Raw genomic sequence first — 11,884 nt, 5'->3', positions numbered from 1 at the left:
AGAGAGAGGGAGAGAGAGAGAGAGAAAGCCTGAAGCAGGAGGACCACTGCAAAGTTATAGGCCAACTGTGTGAAACAGTGAGTTCAAGGCCAGCCTGAACTACACAGAGAGATCCTGTCTCAAACAAAACAAAACAAAACAAAAGTTGACTTTACCCACAGAACCACAGGACAGTGACTTCTACTTAGGAAGGCTTCATCTATCCAAACTTCCTCTTTGGTCTAGACCCTGTTGTCACTTTACAGATTAGTCATGTGCTTCAAAAATCCTGTCACAGCAACATGTCCTGAGCACCCTAATCTGAGCAGAGCAGGGAGCAGAGTGACTCCCCGATTCCTTCACAACAAGCACTGAAGGGCAAAGCTGTGAACACCACCATAAGGTGTGAGGTGGCCTCGGCAGATAGATGGGTTCCAGCTCACTCTCCATCCACCAATCCGCCTGAGCAACGCTCCGCTGCCGCCCTCCCCAACCAGCATTTGCTGTGGGCCACCTCCCTCACCAGCTCTCAAAGCTGTCCAGTTCGCATCTGCGGCTTCCCTCCCTTCCTTCTCCTAAGAGGATGTTGCAGGAACACAGGCAAACTCCCCTATTTTCTCAGTTGTTTTGACCACTTTAACAGAAACCCAACTGTCAATATCTGGCCCTGACTGCTCCACAGAGGCCCTGTCCTTTAGAGGACTCACTTTCTCCCACCCCAGCCAATTCTCCAGGGCCAAGAGCCCTGTTTCTTTTTTGTTTACTTGAAGCCACACCATCCCCTGTATCAGTGATGGCGAACCTTTTAGAACTTTCAGTGACATGTGTGCCACAGGTTCGCTACCACTGTCCTCTATCATCTTCACAGTCACTGACCATTCCCTGCTGCCCACTCCCTTCTACGTGGCAAATCCACCTTAACCCTCCAGACAGTTTGCTTTGCGTTTATTATTTCCACATCAACATCCATGTACATCGCTTCTCGGCCTTTTGGCTAAGATCAAATGCAGCATCAATGTACGGGTGGACAATGCATCTAAGATTGACTGGATCCATTGTACTCCATCTGCAATTCATATCCAGGCACCATACCAGTACACTCTGAGCCTCATTCCCTCTCCAAGCATACCCCTCTACATTGTAGTCACCTTTATCGATCTATCATCCCCAGTCATTTTTGTGTCTTTCTTTTTTTAAGTTTTTGTTTTGGGGTCTTACTGTGTAAAGCTTTAGCTGTTAGAGACTGTGGGAGATACAAATAAAGTAAAGCGTGGTCTTTTCCTTCAACAAGTTAGTGATCTCAATTGGCTAGTACATGATTAGAAGACTGGCTAAAGAAACAAAAAATGAAATGAGAACAGAGTTACCTAAAAGAATACAGTTCAATGTGTAAAAACCCCCAAACTCTAGGAAGTATCAGGTGTGTGCAGATGTGCAGCCATGATGGAAACATAACTATTAGTTCCGATTGCTACACTTTCACCAAAGCAGACCATACTGCTTTACTACACTAATTACCCCATCACTATGTCTGATTCCAGTTTTACAAAATTCTCACACCAAAGATACAAGTCTTGTTTCTTATTTTTCTTCTTAAAATTTTCCTTATAAAATTTGTACAAATAGGCCGTTAATTCACAGGTGAAAAAGAAAAAAGTTAACAAATTTTCTTTTAAATTAGTAGATTCTGAATAGGTGGAATTCACTTGATTTCTTTTTGGTCCACTGCCTTGTTCGTTTGGGCCTGAGGATGTAAATTTCATGACTGAAAGCTCACTACTAGATTCTTCTGTTCACTGACCAAGCCTTTCCAGGAAGATAACACCCTAGAGCAGTGGGGAACCCATGGCATTGCCTTGGAGGCTGTTTGTTACCATAGAAGGCTCTAAAAGTCTCGGCATAAACCAGCGTGGTGGCGCACACCTGTAATCCCAGCACTTGGGAGGCTGAGGCAGGAGGATCACTGCCAGGTCAAGGCCACCCTATGTTACACAGTGAGATCAAGGTCAGCCTGAATTACACTGTGAGATGCTGTCTCAAAAAACTAAAAATTTTTTTAAAAATTTTTTAAATTATAAAATAAATGGTTCACCATCACTGTCCTAGGGAAACTTGATGGTCTCACATCAATCACACTGTTCCAAAGCTAAATAACTGCCTTTCAATTCAGGAGGAAAAGGATCAAAGTATGTTTGCGGAATAGAATTATTAAAAGCAACTTGATTACATGACTTTCCAAAAGCCAGCTAGCCTGCTCATAGCTGAGTTACACGTTTCCCAGAAAAGAGTGTCATAGAACTGTTTAGCCTCTAGATTAGAGGATCCTTTTTCAAGGTCCTGTGTTGGCAGGCCTACCAACTGAATGAAATCTCTCTTCCTGACTTAAACATCAGCATAAAAGGCTACTGACACAGAGTTTAACAATATTTTTAGCAAGCAATTCTAGTGGGGAAACCAAGCAGAAACCTTAACTATTACACAGAACTTCAGCATGCTCCAAACAGCTCAGACTTTCAAACTATTTGCTAAGTTTTAAATTTGGTTTCCTACACATAAATCCCTACTTCAATTCTAGGTCTAACCTAGATCATTCTGCCTATCCGCAAAGATAAAATTCTCAGAGAACACCCTTATGTTGACAGGGAAACAGTCAAAGAAAGAGGAAAATTCATTTGGAAGTTTCTTATAATTTCAGATCTAACAAAGGCATTTATCTAGTATCTTATTTACTTGGTGTTTTTATTAATTATTAGATTTCTGAATTACAAAGCTGTGAGTGGAAGGACTTAGTACTTGTTTCCAACCTTATTAAGACTACCACTACAGGTCTCTGGGCACCAAGCTACCTACGCCTACTCTCATTTTCTTTGTTTCAGTTTCACTGGCAGAGATGTCCCTCCTCATAACCCAAGCCTGTCCTTCCACCACTTCCCTCCTGGGATTATAACCCAGCAAGCACCCCCTGCCTGCAGATCTTCAGCTTCTCCTTCTCCGCCAGCTCTCTTCCTTGGGCTTCCAGAACAAGTATGACAACTCTTGACCCTCCTTCCTCACCTCTTACTCACCTATTTGGCCACGGCTTCCAGCCCCACAGATTCACTGTCCCTGCTCTCCCCACAGTTACCGGATTAGTGGGGCAGTTTTGCATCTTATCTCATTTAAGCTCTCTGTCAGAAGACAATGTTGATCATTCCTTCACCTATTAAACTCTCACTCTTTTTTGTGATACTGGCGATTGAACCAAGGGCTTTTGCACTAAGCCACAAGGTCTTGCTAAATTGTTCAGACTAGGGCTGAACTTGTGATCCTCCTGTTCCACCTTCCCAGAGTGCTGGGATTACACGCAACCACACCCAGCCACATTGTCCCTCTTGAATCTAGCTTTCCCCTTTCTTTGGTTTTTATTTTTTGCTCACTCTTTAAATGTTTATCCATCTTGGGTCCTCTTTACTTTTCATTCTATATTATAGTTGCTTAAAATATCCACGGATCTAAGACTCCATTGATGGGTTGGGGGGGTCATAAAATACAAAAAATTATATTCAAAGCTTTTGATGTTACGGGGGAGGGGATCACTGCTTTAAAAAAAAAAAAAAAGATTAGGGATGCCTATTTTCTACCTTCTCCCAGAATGATTTAATCTATCCCTATGGTTCCAACTATAACTTATACACAGGTAATGCCCAAACCCATACATTCAGCCCAGGCCTTTATCCCAAACACCACTCTCATACATCAGATTGTGTCCTGAAAATTTCATGCTTATCTCAAATTCATTTGTTTAAAACAGAAATCTTGTTTCTAACAGATTTCCCTGCTATAATCCATCCTTCTCAATGCTGCCAGTAATATTTCTGTCAAGACTGATTTTGTTACTATCCTCCTTAAAATCCTCCATTGAATCTTTATTCTCCTAGTATTAGTAGTAAAGATCTATTGCACACATACTTATGTGCTAATAGGCACCTTAAATATATTCTTTCTAGTGCTCAGCAACCGTTTAAGTATTACTTTAACAGAAAGATAAAGTCCAGGCACATCAAACATCTACCTGGAGAGCTTTGTAAAAAGTACAACTCAAGCAAAGAGAGAGCACTGTCTGTATCTCTGGAGAAAGTTCAGCTGCAGCATCTCTGGTTTCCGTCTCAGAATGGAGCTGAGGCCTGTGCCAGCAGCTAGGCCAGGCTCACAATATGGAGCTACTCTCTGCAGCCATCAGATGCCCCAAACAATGAAATAGAGCATATGCAAAGGACTCTTTACTTTAGCAATCCAAGTGTTTATTTGTGTGCCAGGTTTTGTACAGGAATAAATGATGACTAGCACTGTTCAACATTATAAACATTGCATATATTACTGCAACTATCAGCCAGTATTTATGAACTTATTATATAGGAGGCATTGGATTTTGACTCCATGATTTAGGGTGTGTGTTTGTTTGTTTGTGAGACAGGGTCTCCCTATGTAGATTCTTTTGGGGGGGGCGGTCTTTTTGAGACAGGGTCTCCCTATGTAGTTTAGGTTGGCCATAAGCTCACTTTGTAGCCCAGGCTGGTCTCGAACTTGCAATGATTCTCCTGCCTCAACCTCCCGAGTGCCGGGATTGCAGGCATGCACCACCACGCCCAGCTTTTTCCCTAAGTATTTCAGATTGTCCTTAAACTGATCCTCCTGCCTCAGCCTTCCCAGTGCTGGGATTATAGCATGCACCACTACACCTGGCTCAATAAAATTCTTGATTTCCTTTCAATTCTCTGCTGATTACAGAAAAAGTGCCTTTGGCCTCTACACTTATCTCTGAGCACTTTCAGGTACAGACTACTAAACCTGGGTGTGGTGGTAAACACCTATAATCCCAGCACCTGGCAGGCTGAGGCAGGAGGATTTCTGAGCCCAGTTTGTGAGCTCAAAGAGTGAGCTCAAAGCCAGTCTGGACTACATTGTAAGACCCCACCTCTACACAAATACCCCCAAAATCAGATATAGATTACATTACATTTACATTACATTTTCCCCAGAGAGGAAACCTCAATGATACAAGAAAGATAAAAGGCTTAAAAAGCATGAAGTAAGTGACTAATATCACCACCCTTGTGCTCCAAAATTAGTATAGCACCAGTTTACTTCTTAAAGACATTTCAATGTTTGGAAGCACTGGCCTAGCAGTCAGAAACATACACCTGTAATCCCAGCACTTGGGAGGCTGAGGCAGGAAGATTGTTACAAGGTAAGCCTTGGCTACATAATGAGACCCTGTCAAATAAATGAAATTTAAAAATAAAACAAAACAAAAAAACAACAGGCTGGGATATAGCTCAGTGGCATAAGTGCCTGCCTGGAAAGCGCAAGGTCCGGAGTTTGATTCCCAGTACCCCCAAAAAATTAAAAAAATAAAAAATAAAAAACAAAAAAAGACAACAAGACAGAAAGCTCAGTCCTAGCAGTCAGGAGATATTGAAACCCCAGTTATGCTCCTCTCCTATTTCTTCTGAGGTTCCCTCCCTATCAAAACACTAACAATTTTAATGTTAGTAAAAAACTTGCCTAATCTGGGTCATGACTTTGTTCTACTTTAGAGACTCAAAAGTATAAAATGAAAAGATGATTTTTTTGGTCATTTTGAGAGGGTCTCACTATGCAGTTCAGGCTGGCCTTGAGCTCACTTTGTAGCTCAGGCTGGTCTTGAACTCGAAATGATCCTCCTGCCTCAGCCTCCCTAATGCTGGGATTATGGGTGTGCACCACCACGCCCCACAAGATAATGCATTATCAAGCCAATGGTTCCCAAATTTAGATTTCACAGGCCAACAAATGTTCCAAGAAAGTCTAACATGAAGTTACGAATTTTTTACTTTGCTATAGATAACTACAACCTTACCATCTAATAACAAAGCTTTCATAAAACAAAGGCTATTTTAACGTAAAAAAATAGGAAAACAACTTCAGAATAAAGCACACTTTTAAAATTATTTTAGCTTTTTAAAAAACACTACATCCTTCTTCTACTTTTCATTTTACAAAAAAAAAAATCAGTGAATTGATGTCTTAGTCCAGTATCACTCTGTACATCCTATATATAGTTTGGAAAGCAAGAAACCTATGGCCACTTGCTCAAGGCCTGAGAACGTTACTTAAATGAACTCTTTTCCCTATCAGAGGAGATCTGAATCACAGCTAACAGGCCTCTCTCCCTCACTAACCCTTCTGTAGGCCCTTTTCCCCAGACCATCTTCAAGCGTTTTATCTGTTACACTGGCAGAGAAGAGTGTAAAAGAATTAGCAAGAGGCCCCAAAGAGGAAACACAGACCATGACTCCTCCCTTCCACCACCCCCAGCTTGCTCAGAGGTGGACCAACCAACTTCTAAAAATATACGGCAGACTTTCAGCACTATGCTACACGTAACTTAAAAGTAGCTTCCTGACACCAGCAGACAGAGGCATGAGCGTGAATTCAGTCTCTATAAAAAGTCCCACACCCAAAGTTTGAGCTCTTAACTGCCAGTCATTACAGGCTTAAGAAGTTCCCCAGGAAGTAGGAAACCCCGTCTATCTCACCCCACATTTTAATAAGCCCAAAGGTTATAACACCTTCACGGCTTCAAAGGCTGTGTATTCCTATGAGTCAAAGAAAACAAGGGCTATTTAGGATCATCAGGCCCAGACAAGAAAAACCCCCATCACATACTAACCCATACAGCACATGCGGCAAACCAGGTGGGCGTTGAACTCGTGCTCATCTTGGTAATTGGGCCACATCGTTCCCCAAGTCAGCTGGCCCCACCAAAGGAGGATGTCCCAAAGAACCTCCAGCTAGCAACCTGGGAACCCCCTGCAGGTCCTCGAAAGAGGGCCGCAAGGTGAACAGAGACAGGCAGCCCAAGAGCTAGGCAATGAACAGAGAGAGCAGAACAGAGCAGTGGCTCCACCCACGACTTCCTACTGACCTCCTTCTTCCCCTGAGGTCAGAGAGGAAGCTCCTCCCAGGGCCCTTCCAAACACGGGGCTCAGGTCTTCGGGCAAAGAGCATGCTATTCCAAAGTGGCATCGATTCGGCATTTGCAGACTAACAGCTCATCAAAGGTGGGGGCTCCATACATAAAAGTCCAGTCAAGATATCAAGAAAGCCTGAACAGACAGAAGCTGGTCCTCAAGTTACCTTCCATTTGAAGAGCAAAAGCTTGTAACCCGGCACATCTTCAACAGTTGCCGGAGAGCTGGTAGGCTGTCATGGCTTACTGCCAAGTCAGGAACAGTGCACCCATTGCCCAACTACCCACTCCTCAGGCTCACCTCTTCTCAGGCAGTGCATCTAAACGGAGAAGGTCTCATAAAGGGAGGCCACAACCGAGCAGGCACCTATGCTGTCCACTGTCAAATCTCCTAGATTCCTAAGGGAGACTCACTTCTCCGTACTTCCAGCTGCCCCAAGGGAAGAGTCACAGATGATTCCTCCTACTCTAGACAGCAGAGTCAAGCACTGCCTCTCGCAGAGATTAGCACGGCAGATTCCAGCAACTTAAGAGCGACTGTTCGCCTGGTGCTCCATTCTTTCCCCTTGGCCAGCCAGGAATGGTATCCCAAAGCCCCCTTCCTCCAAGATCCTCCCACTTTGCCTTTATAGTGAGCATACTTAACTCAGCTGTGCCAGAAATCCCTCTACCCATCAGTGGAAGGCTGCCTGCTTGTTTGTTCAACTTGTTTTCCAAGTCTTGGCTAATTGTACCAGACACTGGAATGTTGAAGAAACACAATGAAGGGCTTTTTCACTCCGATGGCCCGGCCTATCCATTGCTTCTTCACAATTCTGACCCAACCAGGGCTTACAAGAGTGGAGCCTCTGTGGTTGCCAGAGCTGACAATCTAATCCTGCCCTGTACCACTCAAAAAGGCCCCACTGATGATAAGGGTCTAATCACCAGCCCTCTGCTCTAGCTCCCTAAATAGAACAACTTCTTTAGACTAACGCTGCTTTCAAACCTGTTTCCGAAGGCAGGCAGGGAGGGGCAGCACCCAGGAAAGAAGGGTCCAGATATTAGCCCGAAAGACTACAAGTAAAAATAAACGAACATCAGCTTGCCTAGCTGGCCACTTGGTGTAAGTAAGCCCTGCAACCTCCATGGTCACCTGACAACTTCCTTATCTCCCACCTACAAACTCCTAATAATCCTGTTACTGGTTACTAAGAAAGGGCCTCACAGCTGTCTTTATCCTTCCTTGACTAAGCTCTTGGTCACCCCGATAACCTGTGACAACAGTACTCAGTTTATCCCCCTTATTAGATACTCCTTAGCCTGGTAGAAAGGTCCTCCTAGAAGCTACCTTGACCTAGGAAAAGGAATACATAAGCAATAGAAAAGAGAGAAGAAAAAGGATGAACATTTACTGACTCATATTTAGTAACATTTTCTTTTATCATACTGAAATCCCCTGTGTGCAAGGACTCTTGTTTTCATATCACAGTCTCTAACACAGTTGGATGGCACTAAGTAAGTTAAGCTAAAATTAACTGAGTACAAGTATCTACTTTAACTGTTTAAAGTAATGTGCTAAGAACTTTAAATAGCATTTCATTTAGTACCCACAAATTTTCTAAGAAATAAATTATCATTTTAATTTCAATGACAAAACATATTAAGCTATAAAAGGTTAAATGACTTGACTAATATTAGATACTTATCTGTCAGCTCCAAAGCAGTACCTTTTATTATACTCTGCTGTCTCTAAGAGGGACCTACGCTAGAAAAACTAAACTGGATATAAGAGCTGCATATATATATGGTGGTACAATATTCTCAGGGCACTTCAGAAATAAAAATTCCTAACTATGGCTGACTGGAGATTTGGGGTACATCTCAAACAAATATATGGGGCAACTTCGAGAAACACCAAATAGGTTCTGGGCTTCAAAAGAGAAGCTGCTAGTGACAGAAGAGGATAGGACTTTGATCAGGATAGTTATATCCAGAGAAGATGGGCTGGTAAGGTGCTTATCTGGGCCATTTTCCATTTTTTGCCCAACTTTTCATCTTTTCATGACAAAAGTAGGAAAAGGTGAATCTGGCTGCTACCAGATCTTGAACAGTTGGGTGGAGGGAAAACATTCAAGCCAATGTTAGACATTTGGCTGGAAGTTATCAGGGAACTTACAGCTACTGACTTTCATAGAGTAGTATAAAAAACTATATATTAAAGCTATATATTGAAGCTATATATTAAATTTCTTTTCTTTTTTCTTTTCTTTAATTTTAAAGATAAAAGAATGAAAATATATTAACAGACACAGAGACATTTACAAAATAACAAAAACAATACAAGCAATACAGAATTTCAGACAGGATGATAGGAAATTAACAATGGTGATTGTATTACATATTGATATCTTCAAATTGATTACTCAGATAAACAAATATAGGCATGTAAAGATTTTTTTTTTGGTTTTTCTCCGGTACCGGGAACCGAACTCACGACCTCGCGCTTGCCAGGCAGGCGCTTTTGCCGCTGAGCTAAATCCCCAGCCCCAGGCATGTAAAGATTGATTAAACCATTAAACATTAACTGTTCCTTTCAATAAAGTAATAGAAATCAGTAGTACAGCTATGTTAGCTATCCTGTGTATACATATATATATATTTTTTCCCTTCTTTCTTTCTTTTCTCTTTTCCCTCATCCCAGTTGTTCTTCCCTTTTGAGCAGTTTCCTTCCCTTTCACAAATACCTATTTTACCTCCTAGATTTTATTCACTCTTTCAGGTTCTTACACTAGTGAGACAATATGGTGTTTACACATGCAGGTCTGATTTATTTCACTTATGAGTATGGTCTCTAGTTGTGACCATTTATCTATAAAAGCCCTGAGTTTATCTTTCTTTATACCTGAATAATATTCTATTATATAAAAATACCACAACTTTTTTATCCATTCCTCAGCTGATGGGCATTTGGGTTGCTTCCAGCTATTACAAATTGTGCTGCTATAAACATGGGTGCACATATATTGCTGTGATATGATGTTTTCAGTTCTTCTGGAAAAATACCCAAAAGGGAAATAGCTGTGTTGAATGGGACCTCTAATCCTAGTTTACTGAGGACTCTCCAAACTGATTTCCACAGTGGTTTCACCAGTCTACACTCCCTCCAACAGTGCAGAAGGGTTCCTTTTTCCCCACAGCCCCTCCAGCATTTGTTATCAGTTGATTTCTTGAGGATAGTCATCCTTTCTGGGGTGACATGGAAACTCAGTGTTGTTTTAATTTGCATTTTTTGAATGACTAATGATGTTGAACATTTTCTCATGTATTTATTTGCCATCTGTATTTCTTTATCTGAGAAGTGTGTATTCATCTCAGATGCCCATTTTTGGATTGAGTCTTTGAATTGGGTGGGGGGGCTGGGTTTTAAAAATTCTTTATATGTTCTAGATAGAAGTCCTTTGTCCAAGAGACAAAAGGCTAAAATTTTTTCTCAATTTGTGGGTTTTCTTTTTACTCTGCTGGTGATTTCTTTAGATGTGCAAAAACTTTTTAGTAAGATGAGATACCAGTAAATTTCTTCTCTAAATGCCAAAATCAGTGAGGTGTGGTAGCACATGCTTGTAATCCCAGCTCCGGGATGGTTAAGGCAGGAGAACTGCTACTAAGTTCAAGGTCAGCCTGGAATTCACAGTGAGACCATGTCTTTTTTTTTTTTTTTTTTGGTTTTTCTCCGGTACCGGGAAACGAACTCATGACCTTGCGCTTGCCAGGCAGGCGCTTTGCCGCTGAGCTAAATCCCCAGCCCCAGAGACCATGTCTTTAAAAAAAAAACAAAAACAAATAAGCACACAAAACCCCCTCTTACTATTAAGGATATGAAAGCAGATAGAGAAGTCTTTCTAATGTACAAAAGTGATTCATAATAGATTACTAATTTTATATACTCCCACATTGGCTCTGTCACAATTTCCTAATTTCCAACTATAAAACTGTGTTTTGTCCAGCAGCCCACAAGAAGGTAGCATGTTTTCAATAATTTTTGTGAAAAACTGTAACAATAAGAAACAACTAAGTCCCTGACTTATGAACATTTGAATTACGAACTTTCACATGTGTACTATATAAAATTCACAGGTGTACCGTGTAAGACTCACTTTGTCGAATTGTGAATGAATCCAATTTATAAACATACTTCTGAAGTGGAATTTGTTCATAAGGTGGGGACTTACTGTATCCAGTTCTGGCCATTTGCAAAATGTCTTCTAAGAACTAATTCAAGCTGGGCGTGGTGGTACACATCCATAATCCCAGCACTCAGGAAACTGAGGCAGGAGGTTTGCTATGAGTTTAAAGCTAGCCTGAACTACATAGCAAGACTTTGTCTTAAAAAAACAAAGAACTAACTCAAAACTATGCAATATTATTAGCCCCATTTTACAGATGAGAAAACAGATTCAGATAAATGAATGTCAGTTGGTAGAATCACAGAAATGATAAAAATACAGCCTGACTCCACATGTTCAACCTGCTCTCAAACACAATCCCATACTACCTCCAAGTATAGGCTATATGACTGTGGTGCCAAAATCAAAGAAAATTAGAGATCTTCATTTTGTTTCTTCTCATACAGACTAAAATCTGAAGTTGTAAGGAGTTAAACAACCTGTTCAAAATTACATAGTAGTGCTGGGCATAGTGGTGCACACCTGTAATCCCAGCACTCAGGAGGCTGAGGCAGGAAGACTGCTGCCAGTTTGAGGCACCTGGGGGCTGGCTACACAGTGAGATCAAGGTTAGTCTGCACTACATACAGAGACTCTTTCTTTTAAAAAAAAAATTTACATACTAGTAAGCAGAAGAGCCAGGACTTAGAGCTCAGATCTTTTGACTCAAAGTTCAGTGGTTTTTCTACTGCACGAAAGCAGGGGGGGG

General features: G+C 41.5%; 1 protein-coding gene across 1 annotated transcript in view; it reads right to left on the bottom strand.

Moving 5' to 3' along the window:
- The window catches only part of Macf1 (microtubule-actin crosslinking factor 1), a gene marked incomplete in the record, with an annotated part of 341,157 nt that overhangs the window by 227,446 nt on the left and 101,827 nt on the right, over positions 1-11,884 (bottom strand).

The sequence above is a fragment of the Chinchilla lanigera genome, unplaced genomic scaffold (genome assembly GCF_000276665.1).
Source record: "Chinchilla lanigera isolate Chin_1 unplaced genomic scaffold, ChiLan1.0 scaffold00051, whole genome shotgun sequence".
Lineage (NCBI taxonomy): Eukaryota > Metazoa > Chordata > Mammalia > Rodentia > Chinchillidae > Chinchilla > Chinchilla lanigera.
Note: the sequence above shows the minus strand (reverse complement) of the source record. Positions and strands in the feature narration are given on the sequence as shown.